The sequence below is a fragment of the Tachysurus fulvidraco genome, chromosome 1 (assembly GCF_022655615.1).
Source record: "Tachysurus fulvidraco isolate hzauxx_2018 chromosome 1, HZAU_PFXX_2.0, whole genome shotgun sequence".
Lineage (NCBI taxonomy): Eukaryota > Metazoa > Chordata > Actinopteri > Siluriformes > Bagridae > Tachysurus > Tachysurus fulvidraco.
Window position 1 is genome coordinate 50,955,300 of NC_062518.1, and position 20,684 is coordinate 50,975,983.

Consider the following 20,684-nt stretch of genomic DNA (forward strand, 5'->3'; position numbering starts at 1 on the left):
CCCAAGAAGGCCCAGTTCATCATTTTAACCCTCCCTTGGCTTCTTGGTGTTTTCCACACTGATAGGAGATAAGAAATAAAAAAGTTCCTTCTGAAAACATTAACAGACAGAACATATCTGGGAAGCTTGTAGGTTTCTATATATACACCTTTATGGCTGAAAAAGCAATAATGCTGCAATACTCACACATGAAGCCAAGGAAGATGATCATCATGACCTCCAGAGCAATTGATAAAGAAGCCAGGGTAATGACTGCCACACTGTGGCCACAATTCGCCTCCCTAGCAATGTGGCCGCAATTATCGGCCAACATGGTGAAGCCCAAAAGGACTTGTGCCAGGGAGGAGGTGGCCTCAAGAGTGTTCATGTCCAGCAGCTGTGAGAGAGAAACACCACATGACCACATTAGCATGACCTACATTTTAGACCATAGGTCACCAACAGACAGACCGTGGTCCGGGTCCGGACCCAGAAGCTGCCCAATACGGACCAATCCACTCAAATCTGAAGACAGCGTCCCTGAGACAGCTTTCCCAGGTCTGAGGACAGTAGCCCTATACATCCTGACCATGTTTGGCTCTACATACAACTGTGAGGCAGCTTTCTCTACAATGAACATAATCCAAACTAAATATGGTTCCAGGGTCACTAATGAGCAGCTCCACATGTGTACGAGAGCGGCCCATTTATTTATTTATTTACTCACATTTATAATAATAGATTTTATTTTTTATTTGTGTGTAAAATGTACAATTGTTTAATAATCCAACCTCAATTCATCCTTTTCCAGGACTTTGACTTTTTTTATTGCTCCTTGGAGTTCATGTTGTTTACCATAAACATGTATCTGTAGTGAGATCATGTGATCTTTAATTCAAACAACAACACCACTGAATGAAGCTTATTATAGCACATAACTGCTTACGCTGAGACTAATTTAAAGGTTTCACAGCAACTTCTGCACTTACAACTTTTACAACTGCAACGACTCTGTACATTTTGTTGATGAAAAGCTTCTCCAAAGCATGATGCCTCCACCTCCGGGCTTCACTGTATGGATGGTGTTCTCAGGATGAATAAGCAGTGTGGCTCTGCGTTATTGTGTTTTATTACTAGTCTTGTAGATTCAGTGCAAAAATACAAACACAATGGTGTAGGTTTACTTCAGACTTCTTGTGTTGCTTAAACAGCTTGAATGTGGACTGAAGTAAAAGGAGGCATGGTGGCTCGGTGGTTAGCACATCAGCCTCACACCTTGGGGGTTTAAGGGTTTCCTCAGGGTTCTCCGGTTTCCTCCTTCAGTCCAAAGACAGGAATTATATGCTGATTGGCATCTCTACATTGTCTGTAGTAAAAGTGTGTGCAATAGACTGGCATTGTGTCCAGTGTCTACCCTGCCTTGTACCCTGTAATAGACTCCAGGGTCCCCGTGACCCAGTAGAATAAGAAGCCAAACACACAACAAACCATAAAGTGAACTTGTGTATATTTTAAACAAACAAACACACAACAAACCATAAAGTGAACTTGTGTATATTTTAAACAAACATAAACACACAACAAACCATAAAGTGAACTTGTGTATATTTTAAACAAACACACAACAAACCATAAAGTGAACATGTGTATATTTTAAACGAACACACAACAAACCATAAAGTGAACATGTGTATATTTTAAACAAACACACAACAAACCTTTCAACTTGTGTATATTTTTAAAACAAATATATATACACAAAAAATTAAAATAAATACAAAACATAAATTGAACAATTAAAAACTTAACAACATAAAAAAAATTATCCACCTTTCTGTGGAGTTGGACATCCACCCTGCTGCACCTGAATAATAATAACAACAAACAGAAGCAAACAATGAACAACTTAACTATTAAAACAAGAGTCTTTGAATCAGCTTCAGACTTTTTAACAGTTATATGTTATAAATGAGTTAATGTCCTTAGCCATGGTTTAAATCAGACTTTATACATACAGATACAAATATGAATATGTGGATGATGTACAATTATTTTATCAATAATATAATCATTATTATAATATAATAATAAGCTAATATAGAGTTAATAACCACTGACAAAGTGTGTTAAAGCGTCTGTATTTGTCCGACCGAGTGTTATTACTACTTTTATTTGTGTATATAATGTGTACAAGAGTAAAGTTTATGACTTGTTTCTTCTGAGTCTGCCAGAACTTCCTTCTTCCTTGCTTTGTGTCTTTGTTGTCTTTTATTAGTTTTCTCTCATTTCGCTGCATTGATGTCACTTTGTCTCTTTATTGTATTGGATGAGATTGTCACATAAGGATAACCAGATGTTGGTGTTATGGCAGTTACTCCAGTCTTAATATTTCTATCAACACACCATGAGGGTTAATAATGCACTAAAGTAATGTCAAATAAACTAAAGGAAATGGGGACACTGTTGTATGGAATAAAGAAAGTGAATGTATCTGATTAAACCTGTGAAGAAGAGATCCAGAAGGAAGCTGATACAACAACAGGAGGAACAGACACTGTACCTAGACAGTTGGATAAAGACCCATCATCTTGCTGAAAGAAGTTTATAGAATTGTTATAAGTTTTCTTTACCATTTATACGAACTTACGTAATCATTTGTCTGCTCAAGAAATGATGTAATGTTCAGTAGCATGTTTAAATGTCAAGATAGAGAGTAACATTGAAAGCTTGATGTGAAATCACAAGGTTTTGTGTCAGCAGTATAAGAAACACAGTCGGCATAAAAACACACAATCAGCAGCGGCAAAAAACCTGAAGAACTAATTATATTTATATATGTATATTTATCTATATACATTATTTTCACTTATATTTTCATATTTTATATAGTTTTTTATACAGTTGATACTTTTTTATTTATTTATCCCCTTTTGGTTTATTTTTTTATCCTAAATTGTGTTCCTTTTTTTATGCTTATATACCAGACAGATGTAAAAAGCATGTCACTGCATGTCGTACCCTGTATGTACGTGTATGTGACACATAACTTTTGGTTTTTAACTTGGAGACTGTTTCTTGGTTTATTTTATTTTCTTCTACTTACACTAGAATTGTTTGATTATTTGAAGCAGATTTTATTTGTAATTTGACTTTACATATATTACACATATTTATCTGTATTACACTGCTTTTAATAAAAACAAGGCCTCCCATTGTGAGGATCCTGAAAAGACAAGAAGGTCTAAGTCTGACTCCTTCATCTAAAGATACTAACAATAGATTAGGTAGAAGAACTTGAAGAGGACCGAGGGACTTGGAAAGACACCTGCGTTCAAGGTAAGACCGACTCTGATAGTTGATCTTGTGTTTTCAATACTAACCCAGTTAGGTAATAATAGTGTGGAAGGTTTTCTACACAATCCCAAAACAAGTGTCACTGAGGGACACGTACGTCAGTATAAATGACTTCAGGTGTAATATCTTTTTGGTCAGAGCAGCGTGTCACAGCAGGTTAGAGTACAGTTATAGTGTACAAGGGATTAAAACCTTCATATTGTACATAATATGTGGACTCGGTGTATAACTACGTTATATTTGCACATAAAGACAATTTCACAGACTATTATTGGCTTTACGGACGTGACGTTTCCCAACTGGAGTCTTCTGAATGCTGACCTGTCCTGTATTATACAAGGGTAAAAGTGCATGAAGAGAACTATGAACGTAGACAACTCATTAATAAATATATAGTAATATTAATGTGATGATTAGGCTTTTTTCTGGATATAACAATGTTATTCATCTTGTGTTCAAATTAACATTCATCCAAGACTGACAGCAATTAGCAGGAATTATTTATAATGGTCCTTGTTACATCAGGTAAGACTATTGCTAAAGATTCTCTTCAGTTGTTGTTTTGTCTGAATAAAAATCTAATATTTTGAAGCTTTGAATTCAAATGAACAATTTGATGGATAACATTTGAGTTTATATGAGTAGGAAAGGGAAAATATCTATAAAATGATAATTCTATAAGCTGTCTATAAGACAATGAACATATAGGAGAATATTGACATTTTGCTTCCACACAGAATCAACAATTATTGCTGATAGCCAAAAAACATGGAACCTTGTCGTTATTTCTGCTAAGGATATGGTTTGTGTGCTGTGTTGAATGTTAAAAAAACAACACAGATTTATACATGACTCTTGTACACACACACATGTACACACACGTATACACACACACACACACACACACACAACAAAAAATAATACATTAAATGTCTCCTTTTTGTGTCATTTGCCCTCAAGTTCTTGCCCCATGTGTGTGTTTTAGGAGGGTGAGAGCGAGAGGCTCACAGAATCCTCCAAGAAAAGAAGGAGGAGATGATGAAGACTCTGGCAAATGAAGAGGAGTTACAACATTTCTTCTCAAAATTACATGGCTACTTTTGTGACCCATGTGTGTGTGTATGTGTGTGTATGTATATGTGTGTGTGTATACGAGTGTGTGTATGTGTATGCGTTTGTGTGTGTCTATACGTATGTGTGTGTGTGCTTGTGTATGTGTGTATATGTGTGTCTATATGTGTATGCGTGTGGTGTGTGTGTATATGTGTATACGTATGTGTGTGTGCTTGTGTATGTGTATATGTGTCTGTGTGTGTATGCGTATACAGTATGTGTGTGTATACGTGTGTATGTGTGTATATGTGTGTATGTACTTGTTTCCTCCTATTTTTAAGCTATCCTTAGGAGTGTGAACATGTGAAAGTATCTGAGTTTGACCCACACGTGTGTTTTAGGAGTACGAGCGAGAGCAGGAGGCTCACAGTATCCTCCAGGCTGAGAACAGTGAGTCCATCACTCACCTGGAGGAAGAGAACAATGAGAGGAAGAGGACTGTGATTGACCAGAAGGAGTTACTGAAGGTAAACATTTCTTCTCACTAAACTACGACTGCTAAACCTGCTCGTTTCTTCACGTTTTAGAACATTTTGTCCTTTTCAGATTTTAGACTGTTCTCCTGAGTAATGAGTCAGTATTTAAAAGTGTGTAAATGTATGTGTTGTTCCCTCAGGTCAATCTGTCTGAAGGTGAGGAGAAACAGCAGATGCATCAGGAGATCATCACTCAGCTGGAGGAGGAGAACAAGATGAAGACTGAGTCACCAGGAGGAGTTGCTGAAGGTAAACATTTCTTCTCAGTAATCTGAGTGAGAACTTGTTGCATCACATGAACATGTTGTTGTACACGTGACAGATGTTGACAGGGACGTGTTCAAAAGTCAGGTGTATAAATGACTAGCACATAGTGCAATGTTTCTTCAGGCTGGAACTACAATTTCTAAGAGATTCACAATTTAACTCAAACTTTTTTAAATATTTTTATTAATTCGAATTTAATAGTTAAAACAGAATTAAACAATTAACACAACTCATAACTCAAAACCTTGTTGCATCACATACAGAACAATAAACTTTAATTAAAACATGCAGAGCAATACTTAATATACAAACAAAAAAACATAAGTAACAGTGAGAGGAAGAAGACTGATGTACAAGGTAAACTTTTTTTATTTAAAAAAAAACCAAACAAACAATAACTAAATATTTTTTAGTTTTAACTAAATAAAAAAAAAGAAAGTCCATAAATTAGATGTTCCTTCTGAACACTCAAAGTCACCGTACAAAATAAAAAAATTGGTAAAATTAATTAGTAATTTGAACTTAAACGAAAAAGTAAACAATGAACAATTAAGACAAGAGTCTGTGAATTAATCAGACTGAACAGCTGTTTAACCTTAAAAACAAACAATAATCATAAAAAAACTAACAATTTTTTTTAACAAAAATAAAACCAACAAAAGAAAATCAAAAATATCTCAAATAAAATGCGTGCGGTGTGTCGCTGCATCTGACTTCCATTGTTCAGATCTGTAAGTGCCGATAGGGGATAAGAAAAAAGAAAGAAAGCAAGTCCACTAATCAGATGTTCCTTCTGAAAACATTAACAGACAGAACATCTCTGGAAAGCTTGTAGGTTTCTATATATACACCTTTATGGCTGAAAAAGCAATAATGCTGCAATACTCACACATGAAGCCAAGGAACAGGAGCAACAGGACCTCAAGGATAATCGCCACCGCGGCCACGTTGATGACTGCGACACTGTCGCCACACTTCTCCTCCTTGGCGATGTGGCCGATGTTATCGCCCAACATTGTGAGGCCCAACACCACTTGTGCCATGGAGGTTCTGGTCTCAAGCGTGTTCATATCCATCCGCTGTGAGAGAGAAAAACCACATGACCACATTAGCATGACCTACATTTTAGACCATAGGTCACTAACAGACAGACCGCGGTCCGGACCCAGACCCAGAAGCTGCCCAATACGGACCCGGACCTACAGCCCAAACAAAAGGTTCTGATTTAAAACTTGACGAAGCGCTTCTATTTTAACCGGCGCAGCTTTTGTATCTTTACAGTAGTGGTAGTGAAAACGCACAGAGCAATCAAGGGACGAGTGAGACGGAGAAAGGGAGAGAGACAGACGAGTGAGACGGAGAAAGGGAGAGAGACAGACGAGTGAGACGGAGAAAGGGAGAGAGACAGACGAGTGAGAAGGAGAAAGGGAGAGAGACGGACGAGTGAGAAGGAGAAAGGGAGAGAAACAGACGAGTGAGATTCATTCCTGTTCACACTTCCCACTTCACCAGTGTGTCTCATATGTACAGAAACTGGGGCACTTATTAAAAGTGACAATGTGAAACACCATTATGAGACAAAACAAAGGTTTTGAACAAACATATCCACACAAATCTGAGACAGCGTCCCTGAGACAGCTTTCCCAGGTCTGAGGACAGTAGCCCTATACATCCTGACCATGTTTGGCTCTACATACAACTGTGAGGCAGCTTTCTCTACAATGAACATAATCCAAACTAAATATGGTTCAAGGGTCACTAATGAGCAGCTCCACATGTGTACGAGAGCGGCCCTGACTCCGTTCAAGCCCAGGTTTAAACCTAACCCAGGTTTAACCCTAACCCAGGTTTAACCCTAACCCAGGTTTAAACCTAACCTTAACCCAAGCCCAGGTTTAACCCTAACCCAGGTTTAACCCTATCCCAAGCCCAGGTTTAACCCAAACCCAGGTTTAACCCTATCCCAAGCCCAGGTTTAACCCTAACCCAGGTTTAACCCTATCCCAAGCCCAGGTTTAACCCAAACCCAGGTTTAACCCTATCCCAAGTCCAGGTTTAACCCTAACCCAAGCCCAGCTAGAGCTCAAAATAAAAATATCGTTCCGGTGTCTTTTAGATATTTAAATAACAATTCTTGAGTTCTCGATCGCCAATACTCGCTTCCCAGCAGTACCTTTAGAGAAATATTGTCCACTCCTATCCACCCTAATTCCTGAAATAACTGAAATCTGTCCCTTTCACATGCAGGACACTTATCTAGTACTGTATGTGCCTCACTATTTCCAATTCCCCACACTTCACATTCACACTTGCCTATTCTAAAGAGATTATGGTTTGGTGCAGTTTGTCCAATTCTTAATCTCGTGATGACGACATCCTTCTTTCTATTTCCCAATCTTTTCCTCTCAATTCCAACAATCTCCTGTATGTGGAAGATGTCTTCCTTTTGTCCCACTATTCCATACTTCCTGCCATCTTTTACACACTTCTGACGAGGTCAGTTTTAACAGGAGGTGGGATAGAAACAAGGGGTCAGAGCTGAATATAAAGCTGTCTGCATGTAGAAAGCATCTACACCACCATGCGTGTTTGTCTGATGAAGCAGCACAGCCCAGCTCTGGTTAGCCTGTCAGGGAGAAACAGATAACATGAAATAGTTAGGAGTGTCAGAACTTACCCCATGCCACAATCCATCGGGCCACGACCTTGAGGTCTACCACGCATCCCTGGCCTGTCGTAGCCATCACGACCGCCGCCATCTCCGGGGTAACCTCCATGCTGGGGTGGCTGAGAGCCTCCGTAACCTCCGCTCACACCACCCTGATTGTAACCACCTGTATGAGGTAGCAGCAGATCTATGATTACTACACCAGATACTACACACATCTAATATAAAAAATTTAAATGTCTTATAACTGGTCCGATATCTGGATCATGATGCCGAGTGTTGTTTGTGACCCAGAGTGTGGGAGCAGTGAACCTCACCATAGGGTCCAGACTGGTCGTAGCTGCTCTGAGAAGCTCCAGGCTGGCTGTACTGAGAGTGGGAGTAGGATCCGTTGGGAGGAGGGTAGGCGGTAGAGGGAGGCTGTTGGGGTGGGACTTGAGATGGAGGATGTTGGGGTGGGACTCGAAAAACAATACATTAAATGTCTCCTTTTTGTGTCATTTGCCCTCAAGTTCTTGCCCCATGTGTGTGTTTTAGGAGGGTGAGAGCGAGAGGCTCACAGAATCCTCCAAGAAAAGAAGGAGGAGATGATGAAGACTCTGGCAAATGAAGAGGAGTTACAACATTTCTTCTCAAAATTACATGGCTACTTTTGTGACCCGTGTATGTGTGTGTATGTATATGTGTGTGTGTATACGAGTGTGTGTATGTGTATGCGTTTGTGTGTGTCTATACGTATGTGTGTGTGTGCTTGTGTATGTGTGTATATGTGTGTCTATATGTGTATGCGTGTGGTGTGTGTGCTTGTGTATGTGTATATGTGTCTGTGTGTGTATGCGTATACAGTATGTGTGTGTATACGTGTGTATATGTGTGTATGTACTTGTTTCCTCCTATTTTTAAGCTATCCTTAGGAGTGTGAACATGTGAAAGCATCTGAGTTTGACCCACACGTGTGTTTTAGGAGTACGAGCAAGAGCAGGAGGCTCACAGTATCCTCCAGGCTGAGAACAGTGAGTCCATCACTCACCTGGAGGAAGAGAACAATGAGAGGAAGAGGACTGTGATTGACCAGAAGGAGTTACTGAAGGTAAACATTTCTTCTCACTAAACTACGACTGCTAAACCTGCTCGTTTCTTCACGTTTTAGAACATTTTGTCCTTTTCAGATTTTAGACTGTTCTCCTGAGTAATGAGTCAGTATTTAAAAGTGTGTAAATGTATGTGTTGTTCCCTCAGGTCAATCTGTCTGAAGGTGAGGAGAAACAGCAGATGCATCAGGAGATCATCACTCAGCTGGAGGAGGAGAACAAGATGAAGACTGAGTCACCAGGAGGAGTTGCTGAAGGTAAACATTTCTTCTCAGTAATCTGAGTGAGAACGTGTTGCATCACATGAACATGTTGTTGTACACGTGACAGATGTTGACAGGGACGTGTTCAAAAGTCAGGTGTATAAATGACTAGCACATAGTGCAATGTTTCTTCAGGCTGGAACTACAATTTCTAAGAGATTCACAATTTAACTCAAACTTTTTTAAATATTTTTATTAATTCGAATTTAATAGTTAAAACAGAATTAAACAATTAACACAACTCATAACTCAAAACCTTGTTGCATCACATACAGAACAATAAACTTTAATTAAAACATGCAGAGCAATACTTAATATACAAACCAAAAAAATAAATAAAACATAAGTAACAGTGAGAGGAAGAAGACTGATGTACAAGGTAAACTTTTTTTATTTAAAAAAAAACCAAACAAACAATAACTAAATATTTTTTAGTTTTAACTAAATAAAAAAAAAGAAAGTCCATAAATTAGATGTTCCTTCTGAACACTCAAAGTCACCGTACAAAATAAAAAAATTGGTAAAATTAATTAGTAATTTGAACTTAAACGAAAAAGTAAACAATGAACAATTAAGACAAGAGTCTGTGAATTAATCAGACTGAACAGCTGTTTAACCTTAAAAACAAACAATAATCATAAAAAAACTAACAATTTTTTTTAACAAAAATAAAACCAACAAAAGAAAATCAAAAATATCTCAAATAAAATGCGTGCGGTGTGTCGCTGCATCTGACTTCCATTGTTCAGATCTGTAAGTGCCGATAGGGGATAAGAAAAAAGAAAGAAAGCAAGTCCACTAATCAGATGTTCCTTCTGAAAACATTAACAGACAGAACATATCTGGAAAGCTTGTAGGTTTCTATATATACACCTTTATGGCTGAAAAAGCAATAATGCTGCAATACTCACACATGAAGCCAAGGAACAGGAGCAACAGGACCTCAAGGATAATCGCCACCGCGGCCACGTTGATGACTGCGACACTGTCGCCACACTTCTCCTCCTTGGCGATGTGGCCGATGTTGTCGCCCAAACAAAAGGTTCCGATTTAAAACTTGACGAAGCGCTTCTATTTTAACCGGCGCAGCTTTTGTATCTTTACAGTAGTGGTAGTGAAAACACACAGAGCAATCAAGGGACGAGTGAGACGGAGAAAGGGAGAGAGACAGACGAGTGAGACGGAGAAAGGGAGAGAGACAGACGAGTGAGACGGAGAAAGGGAGAGAGACAGACGAGTGAGACGGAGAAAGGGAGAGAAACAGACGAGTGAGACGGAGAAAGGGAGAGAGACAGACGAGTGAGACGGAGAAAGGGAGAGAAACAGACGAGTGAGACGGAGAAAGGGAGAGAAACAGATGAGTGAGACGGCGAAAGGGAGAGAAACAGACGAGTGAGAAGGAGAAAGGGAGAGAAACAGCCGAGTGAGACTCATTTCTGTTCACACTTCCCACTAAACCAGTGTGTCTCATATGTACAGAAACTGGGGCACTTATTAAAAGTGACAATGTGAAACACCATTATGAGGTTAGGTTTTTTTTCTATGTGACAAACAAAATAAATGAAATTATAATGTTCAAAGGCTGAAATTGGTGTCACTGTTGCTGTTTTATAGAATTTCCCCTTCTTTATGCTATTTTCTAAGCATTTTTCTCAGCGACAGACGTAAAATGTCCTGCGGTGTGACGCCACACTACAGTAAAGAGAAAATATACAGATATTACTGATTTCAACTGCAAATCACATATGTTAAAGTTTAAGAAGCCTTTTACTGTTTTTCAGTTCCACTCCTTACTTGCACCTTCTTTTCTCACACACTCGCATAGAAATATTTTGTAAAATGAGAGTCTTACTGCAGTTTATTTTTTTGTGATAGTTAAATTATGCAGTGCTTTAAAAGCTACATCATGATAAAAATCGAATGAACTTAATTAAGGCATTTAGTTGCATTTAAAGTGATGTCACACCACGTGACTTCCACGTCACGCCATTTATGGTACAGAATGTTGCTTGTAATTATTCCTGTATATTGTTTTTGTATGTAAAAACCTTTTTTTATTAAGTTAATATTTGTAAAATAAGGCCAAAGCTCAAATTATTCCAATTGTTGCTGGTTTAATTTATAGCTGTTTATATTTCATGTCTCATTTATGTTACAGTCACACCGCAGGACATTTGGCATGAAAGCCTTTAAATAAACAGGAACAAAATATATTTTTTTCATCCAAAACTAAAATTACAACATAAAATACAGTAATTTACTTCAATTACATATGATTTTGTAAGAAAAAACACATTTTAGTGAGTATTTACACTGTTACATTAAAATCACACGTCTATTAGCCAAAAATGACTTTATTGCACATTAAATTAGAAAGTTATTGAACCCAGAAGTGTGAATATAAAACCAGCTTTACCTCAGTGCAGACACCAGTCTTCCAAACAGCTACACTATGTTTTACAATAATCTCTTTAGCTGATGTAAAAATAAAATTTATAGAAAATATATAATTTACATAGAAATTTCTATACTTCTGCACAAATAAAGACTCACTTCGCGGTTCAGGTGGTCTCTCTGGACCCCACTCAGTTCGAGCACCTCGGAGGCATTCCACATGGGGTCATACTGACGAATCAATGCAATAGTTGCTTGTGCCTGGCTCGTTGCCAGCTCGTTACCATATTCATACTTGTATCCGTATGTACATTTGAAACACTTCTGCACAAATAAAGACGCACTTCACGCTGCTGGTTGTCAGAAAATCCTGGGCCTACACACCACAAGAACACGACGTATTGTGCCAGGTAGACCACCAACATCGCCAGGTCGAATATATCCTGCGGTGGATCGACAAGAGAGTAAAAACAAATGCACATGGATTTAAAAGGTAAACTGTCCAATACTCACTAGTTGTTCATCAGTTTATTCATTCACAGACTTCTAAAGCAATTCTGTAAGACAGACTTACTGTGCGATGCAGCTGCAGACTGGCGAAATTCAGCGCCAGGTTGGCCAAATGGAGCACCAGGTTGTCCGCAGACTCCCCCAAGCCAAGAATATCTAGTTCTCTATTGTGCACCAGGTCAACGAGAGAAAATATATAAATTACATAGAAATTTCTATACTTCTGCACAAATAAAGACGGACTTACTGGATTCTCTTCATCCCGCAGCGGCGCCTCCTCTACACGCTGCCTCCTCCCCAACATTTATTTTTTTCATGCACTGGAAAACAGAAGCAGAAGGAAATAATGAGGGAGCCACAGGCTATGGGGCCTAGATGTTCATCAGCAGCATGTGCCAAGTCAGCTAAACATCACTGCAGTCCAATCGGTGAGCCTGAGAGGAATAACATTTTCAATTACTTTTGGCAACATATGACTTGGGAGGAGAAGAGGATGTATGTGCATGGTCTAATTGATGTGGTCCCCGTGCAAAGGAGAAGGGGGGCTGAAAATTCCCAAAGATCAAATTCCCTGTTTTTTTTTTTTACAGGTGAGCGGACAGAGAAGACATGTCTGCAAAAGTATGTTTCTGTCCACCCTAGGAATAGGTAAGTGGTCTGCCCTAAACTGGGCAAAGGAGGGATACACGCAAGCAGACACTGAGGGACAAACACACAGTGACGCACGTCATTCAGCGGCAGGACATGAATTCATCCGCAGCTTTCTGCAGGACCTGCCAAAGGTGCCCTCACACTACTGTAGATCCACAACATCCAAACAGTTTCTGGAACCTGTGTTTCAGTCGATGGCTGATCTGTATGCAGTGTATTGTCGCGCTGCAGCAGAGAAGAATGTAACACCTTTGTCAAGGCAAGTGTTCACAGATGAGTTCAAGCATCTCAACCTAGGCATTTACCACCCAAACAAGGACCAGTGCAACATCTGTTGTGCTTTCAAGACCGACAACTTAGACCTCCCTGTCTGCCAGTGAGTTTATCTACAGTCCATACAGGGTTACCAGATTGGGCTCGAATCTGTGACAAATGTTTTTTTTTAATTTTTTTTATTTATTTTTTTTTATCGTATTTTGCAGTACATATTACACTGTGATAGTGCGAGTAAATCAGAACGTGATTGGTTTGAGGTAGACCGTGCCACGATTGGTCAGCGCCACGAGACCGTTGTCCGATTGGCTGGAGTAGACGGTGGGCGGAGTCACCTATTTGTGGATTCTTGTGCACGTCTTGACGTTAGAAATGTTTCAAATCCACAAAAGCACAGAACGCGATTCACTAATGAGCAGGAAGACATTCGCAAATAAATACAATTTATAAATATTTTTTTATTTGCAAATCCCATTTTATTTATTTGTGAATTTCATTTCTTTTTGTGAAATTTGTAAAAATATTTGTGAAACTCTTTATATTTATTTGTGGATCATAGTGTATTTATTCAGAATAACGAAACAATTCTGACCCCATATGTGACCTGTAACCTGACACCCTGAGCTGTGAGAGTGTGAAAAGGTCGAGGATTGCGCAATAAATCCTTTGCGCAACTTGTTTGCGCAGCCAGAGGCCTCGGAGACGTGGCATGTTGCATACCGTTGGAATCGTCTCCTTATTGGCTAAAGAGCTGTAGAGGTCCCGGACCATTTCATTGCTATTGGAAGGAGTAATTGTCAGTAATTTGAAACCTCCAATGAGAAGTTAGAGCCGAAACAAAGGATGGTGGCGCACTACTGTTTCCAGTTTTCGGAGCACATGCGGAATATTTGCGAGGCGTTTTGGATTAAAAGGCTTACAGATTCCAGTTCCTTGGACCTTTGGGGATTTTTGGACCTTTGGGGATTTTTGTGAAGCATTTGTTTTGGAAAATATAACCCCAGTGAAGAAAGGGAAACGTCTAAAGGTAAGGGAACAACTGGTCTAGCGCCACCTAGTTCAGTTCACCACCAATTTTGTTTCAAATAGTATGACGGCTATGAATCATATTATGCTTTGTGTGTGGGCTTAAAAAAATCTTGAGAATCTAAGCTTTACTAGAAAAATAAGTTTAACCGTGTATTTAGAGGATTTAATGCTTAAAAGCTACAACGAATCTTGTTTCTGGCTCATCCCCTAGTGGTCATTTTGACTTTCGTGAACGGTAAGAGGAGTAACAGATTTATTTATTCTGGGGCTGTCAAAACAGACAGCACTTAACATGACTATTAAAGTTTATTCAAGGAATATTCTGGGTGAGCTCATAAGCAGCATTTGTTGATATATATTTTATATAATTGACAACTTTTTTTTTGATCAACATTGCTGTCGATTTAACTTCTATTTAAAGCAGATTATTCCAAAACATCACTGTTATACATCCAAAATAAGTTAAAACGTATTCAATGTAGAACACACACATTAATATTTCATAAGAACGTATGTAACGTCCCTGTGATTGAAACTGTAATACGGTGTGAAGTCTACAAGGTTGTCTGCATTTACTAGTTCAGTTGTTTCTGCCAGGTTGGGAACCTCAATTTTATAAGACTGTACATCTGACATTCAAAACAATACAAAGATGAATTTATGACGAATATGTTCCTCACATGTCCAAATTCTGGTAGACTACTAGCATTTGCCACACACACTAGTAACTTCAGAGATAAATGGTGTTTAATGCACCTTTTGCAGGTGATGACATTAGGCCTGATCAACCTGCTGTACTCACCTTTCCCTGCAAGTGGGAAAACGTATTTTGTTGCACGATGTTCTGGATAATTTGGTCTAATGCGTGTAAAATCCCTGTAATAGCAAAATTTGTGAAGTTCAGGGGGAGAATGTAACTGATGTAAAAAGTGAACTCATTGATTTAACCTGACCCTTGTCTATTTCCTGTATTATTATTATTGTTTTATTTAAAGATTGTTTTATTAATGTTTTATATCTTCCTACTTTTTACAAAAGAATGGTTTAGTGAACTCCACAATATTTTGTCCTTAATTAGTGTTCATAGAATATAACTTTAAAAGTAGCGGAACTTTTCTTTGGGAATTTGTTTGTGGAGGGAATGTTATCGGTTTGACCATGCGGTCGCCTCAGTCTATGTTGCGTATGAGGCCGATGATGACGCAGCTGTTTTTCGCTCCTCCCCTCAATATATTCTTGTGCTAATGTTTCTTCTCTGAAACACATTTTTGACGCTAAGAGAATGTGATTAACATGATGACAGTTGATTGTGTTAGTTATGTTAAAACTGTATCGGTTAATGTGTTTTTTTAATTATTCAAACCGATATATCGTGTCGTGATCGTGATGCTAACTGTTTAGCATTATATGTACTAGTGTGTAGCAGTGAGGGAGAAGCTGACGCCCCGTGTCTCAGCTGTTTATGTCCTTTTCTTACAGGTATGTTGTTTAATGAGTTGTGTTTCAGAAAGAAAAGAGATTTAGCTCACTGATAATTGATGTATATTGAACAGAGTGTTATAGGAGAAATAAGTGGATTAAATTTATGTTGTCTGTGAAGCACGTGGTGCGGCCTGCACGTGGTACGGTGCCAATATATATTGTCATTAAATGTCATTAATTAAGCTCTTTACTTTAGTGCATATCGATATCCTCTCTTGTGTGTTATTTATTTCTGTATGTAGTTGAACATGCCATCACTGTGTTTACTGCCCTGCCACTGCTCTTCCCATCTGGCTCTGCAGCGCCCAAGAAACTGGTCCCAATCAGTGAGGCTTTTTTCCACGTTCTCACGGTGAGTTTAACTTCATGATAACTTAGCAGGTCCCTAAGATGCCTACACTCTCAATAAAGTACTTGGTTACAAAACATCCTAATTGTGCTACTCAAAAATTGGCCGTGCAAAATAAAAATAAAATGACCTCAACCCAGTCTTACACCATGGAACCACGAAAGTGATGTCATGATCATGTCAACATTCGCTTGTATATCTGTGCTTTTATCATTGTTTGAACTTTCCTGCTTATCAACAGCCCAGGAGAGAGTATCTGCTGCAAACATGAATTTTCCTGCTGTGTAGATCATTTTGTCATCATATTTCTGAAGTCTGATGGACATTTGTTGACTTCTCATGGGACAGTCATTCAAAGGCTTTTGCATTGACACATGAGGTTTATGGTCCGTTTCCACTATGGTCTGTAAGTCTGCCCATACACTGATGGAATCTTTCACAGGCATACGTGCTAGCCAAAAGTTCTTTCTCTTTTTGGACATAGTTAGTCTCTGCACTTGTCACAGCTCGTGATGCACAGGCTACTAGCTGCCATCTCATCATGTTGCTGCAACAACACCACACCGACGCTGTATCGGGGGCATCTGCTGAGATCCTAATGTTCTTATGTGGATCATAATATCTGAGTACTGGCTCCTCCGTTATGATGCGCTTCAGATCTTGAAAGCATCCCTCCTGCTCGTGAGACCACACCCACTCAGTCTTTTGCTCCAGGAGACATCGAAGATGTGCAGAAGGTGTAGACAGTTGTGGAATAAATTTGGCCAAATATGTGACCGTTCCAAGGAATCTTCTCAGTTTCTCTTTATTTTGTGGCTGTTCCATGTTAACGATTGCTGAGGTCTTTCTTGGGTCTGGCCTGACGCCATCCTCAGACAGTACATCTCCAACAAAAACTGTCTAATGAAATCTAGGACCTGCCTTAGCCGTGCATCATATTCCTGTCGGCTGGAACCCCACACGATTATATCATCCATCATAGTCTCCAAGCCAGTTAAATGCTCAAAGATCATGTGAATTGTCTTGTGGTAAACTTCTGGTGCCGACACAATGCCATACAGGAGACGGAGAAACCGATATCTGCCTTCTGGTGTAATGAAGGTGCACAGTTTCGAGCTTTCCTCCTCAAGCTTCATTTGCCAAAACCCAGATGATGCATCTAGCTTACTGAACCACTTAGCTCCAGCAAACTGAGACCTAATCTCCTCTCTGGTGGGCAGTTTATACTGTTCATGTTTTATGGCCCTGTTGAGATCTCTTGGGTCCAGACAAATCCTTAAAGCTCCATTTTTCTTCAGCACAACGACTAGTGAACTCACCCAGTCTGTTGTTTCATGAATCTTCTTTATAACATTGAGCTTCTCCATGTGAGCCAGTTCCTCTGTACATTTACCTCGCAGTGCAAATGGAACTTTTCTGCATGCATGTACCACCAGTGTCACTGTCTCATCTACACTTATTCTGTGCTCACCAGGCAGACATCTGAGTCCTTCAAACATCTTTGTTCTCCTCCAAAAGTGTTGGCTGTACATTTTTCTCCACAATCACCATTTGTGTCTTTAGTACGTCTCCTTTGTGTTTCAGAGTCACCAGACATATTCCCTTAGCTGGAACATTCTCACCAGTGTATCCTGTCACTTTCAGTATTGCTGAGTGAATTTAGCTTTTGACTTTGAGGGTTTTGTAGTCATCCAAAGACAAAAGGTTAACTTGAGCTCCAGTGTCTATTTTAAATGGGATTATAGTTTCATTTACAGTCAGTGGTATAAGCCATTCAGCTTTATCTAGTGTGTTGGTCTGTACAGAATCAAGAAAGTCCTCTTTGTTCTTCGACAGTATGTACTGTGTTTCTTTACAACATTTTGCAAAACTATTGCAGATTGTATTCCTCCACATCTGCCACATTTCCTTTGTGTTTCTTTAGCTTAGCAGACTGTTTTGTGTGCTGCTCCTCTCTTTTAATTGCATGCACAACAGCGCCATCCCTGTGCAGTTCCTTAGCTTGTGCATGAGTAATTTCAGCAGCTCTACACATATTGACAGCTTTATCCAGTGTCAGTGCTGGTTCTCGTTAACAATCTTTCCCTGAGAGCATTGTCGGGAATTCCACAGACTATTCTGTCTCTCTCAAATGTGACACTTACTTGGCACAAAATATTCCTCACATTTTTGCATTAGAAGCGTCAGTGTTAAATCAGCATCGTCGAGTTGAGACCTATTATATATATATCCAGTACATCTTCACCCATCATGTGCAAACAGATGGATGCTTTTAGCTTTTCATCATCTCCACCGGCACCGCTCGCAGCGAGATAAATGTCGAATCTCTGTTTGAAACGTTTCCAGTTATCAGCAAGATTGCCGCTAAGCCGCATTGGCGATGGTGGATTTAGCTTTTCCATGACGGCAAACACTAAAGTTTTCTCTGTTTGTTTTGACGCCGACTCTTCCAACTGCTTTTGATTGTATTAATGCGCTGCTCACCTGCACTTGGCTCGTCACCCGGCAGCTCACGTGTGCATGACCATTTATGGAAGCTTTACGTGTCTGTTTCCCTCTACGTGGTTCTGGTTGTGCTGGTGATTTCCTCACAAACTCTTTAGTGTACACCAGTCCCATATTCTGACACCAGATTATGTTTTGTCCAAATAAAACAGGAGCTTCGGCATTAACACAACTTTTATTAATAACCACTTTTAGCACAATTCAGTACCGCAGGCTGCTTATATCTCTGGTGTTCCCTCGTCTGACGTCCGGTAGGGAAACAAGCAAACTGGAACTAATAATACGTTATCAGGCATAACATCACTCTCATTAAATAAATAAAAGTCGGGCTACATTTCAAAATAAGAGAAAATAAATAAAATGTGAAAATTGTTACAATGGTTAAACCTGGGTTAGGGTTAAACCTGGGCGTGGGTTAGGGTTAAACCTGGGCTTGAATGGAGTCAGGGCCGCTCTCATACACATGTGGAGCTGCTCATTAGTGACCCTTGAACCATATTTAGTTTGGATTATGTTCATTGTAGAGAAAGCTGCCTCACAGCTGTATGTAGAGCCAAACATGGTCAGGATGTATAGGGCTACTGTCCTCAGACCTGGGAAAGCTGTCTCAGGGACACTGTCTTCAGATTTGTGTGGATATGTTTGTTCAAAACCTTTTTGTCTCATAATGGTGTTTCACATTGTCACTTTTAATAAGTGCCCCAGTTTCTGTACATATGAGACACACTGGTGAAGTGGGAAGTGTGAACAGGAATGAATCTCACTCGGCTGTTTCTCTCCCTTTCTCCGTCCCACTCGTCTGTCTCTCTCCCTTTCTCCGTCTCCCTCGTCCCTTGATTGCTCTGTGTGTTTTCACTACCACTACTGTAAAGATACAAAAGCTGCGCTGGTTAAAATAGAAGCGCTTCGTCAAGTTTTAAATCAGAACCTTTTGTTTGGGCTGTAGGTCCGGGTCCATATTTGGCAGCTTCTGGGTCCTGGTCCGGACCGCGGTCTGTCTGTTAGTGACCTATGGTCTAAAATGTAGGTCATGCTAATGTGGTCATGTGGTGTTTCTCTCACAGCTGATGGACATGAACACACTAGAGGCCACATCCTCTCTGGCACAAGTGCTTTTGTTGGGCAATAACATCGGCCACATTGCTAGTGAGGGAAAGTGTGGCCACAATCATTGGCCTGGCTGTTGTGGCTATTGCTCTGGAGGTCCTGTTGCTCCTGTTCCTTTGCTTCATCTGTGAGTATTGCAGCATTATTGCTTTTTCAGCCATAAAGGTGTATATATAGAAACCTACAAGCTTTCCAGATATGTTCTGTCTGTTAATGTTTTCAGAAGGAACTTTCTTATTTCTTATCCTCTATCAGTGTGGAAAACACCAAGAAGCCAAAGGAGGACTGCAGTCATCAACAGGGCTTCTTGGTCTGCGTCACCATCCACATGGTGTTGAGGGTGGTGATCATCATCCTGGTCAGTGCACAACATTGTCAGGTTCTATATGAGAAGAATAGCAACATATGTTTGGTTATATGTTATAAATGAGTTAATGTCCTCCGCCATGGTTTAAATCAGACTTCCATTTTAGGATTACATTTTAGAAAATCTGATCTACTAAATTGCCTAAAAAGGTGTTTTTAAAGATGTTTAAAATGGACTTCTGCTTCAAATGTACATACAGATACAAATATGAATATGTGGAGCAGTAAACAGCTACAGATTCAGGTACCAACACAGACATAAATGAAGACATGAGACACAGAAGACATGTTTGTCAGATTTACCAACACAAAAAGGACAGATGACAATGTGTTCCAGTCAGTTGTGTTCCAGTCTTTAAACACCTCTCATACCTGTACCTGACAATGTAGACCACACACCTACCTATCTGGGATTGGCTTGAAAACATTCGTGATGTCATGACCAGGTCCAAAGCGCCGTTTTGATGCTGGCTGACCTGGAAATGACGGCAACCCGCCTGAGAGAGTGCGCGCCCACAAGCGGTTCCTCACCATTATCACACTAAACTAGCTTCTGTTTAATTTTACTCTAACTTCTACTTTCAGGATTCTCACATCTAAGCTACAGACTAATGTGTTCACACTCACGCAGTTATTGGCACCTATTTGTATGATTAGGTTTATACAGCAATACAAAGGTGTATTAATGTAAATAATGACTTTTATTTGTGTTTCTTTATCATGTCAGGGTATAGGGTATAAAGGGTATATATAGGGTTATATACCCTAACCCTGGGGTATAAAGTTAAACACTTACATTCTTCTTCA

At 39.5% G+C, this 20,684-nt stretch overlaps 2 long non-coding RNA genes across 2 annotated transcripts; both read left to right on the forward strand.

The window, feature by feature from the left end:
• Positions 1–444: 444 nt before the first annotated feature.
• Positions 445–10,406, forward strand: LOC125141488. Its single transcript, XR_007140877.1, has 3 exons — positions 445–460; positions 6,359–6,406; positions 10,254–10,406. It is a non-coding gene; the product is annotated as an uncharacterized LOC125141488 (long non-coding RNA).
• Positions 10,407–15,231: 4,825 nt separating this feature from the next.
• LOC125141440 lies at positions 15,232–19,554 on the forward strand. The gene is made up of 3 exons (XR_007140808.1): positions 15,232–15,547; positions 15,793–15,902; positions 19,469–19,554. It is a non-coding gene; the product is annotated as an uncharacterized LOC125141440 (long non-coding RNA).
• The last annotated feature ends 1,130 nt before the right edge of the window (positions 19,555–20,684 follow it).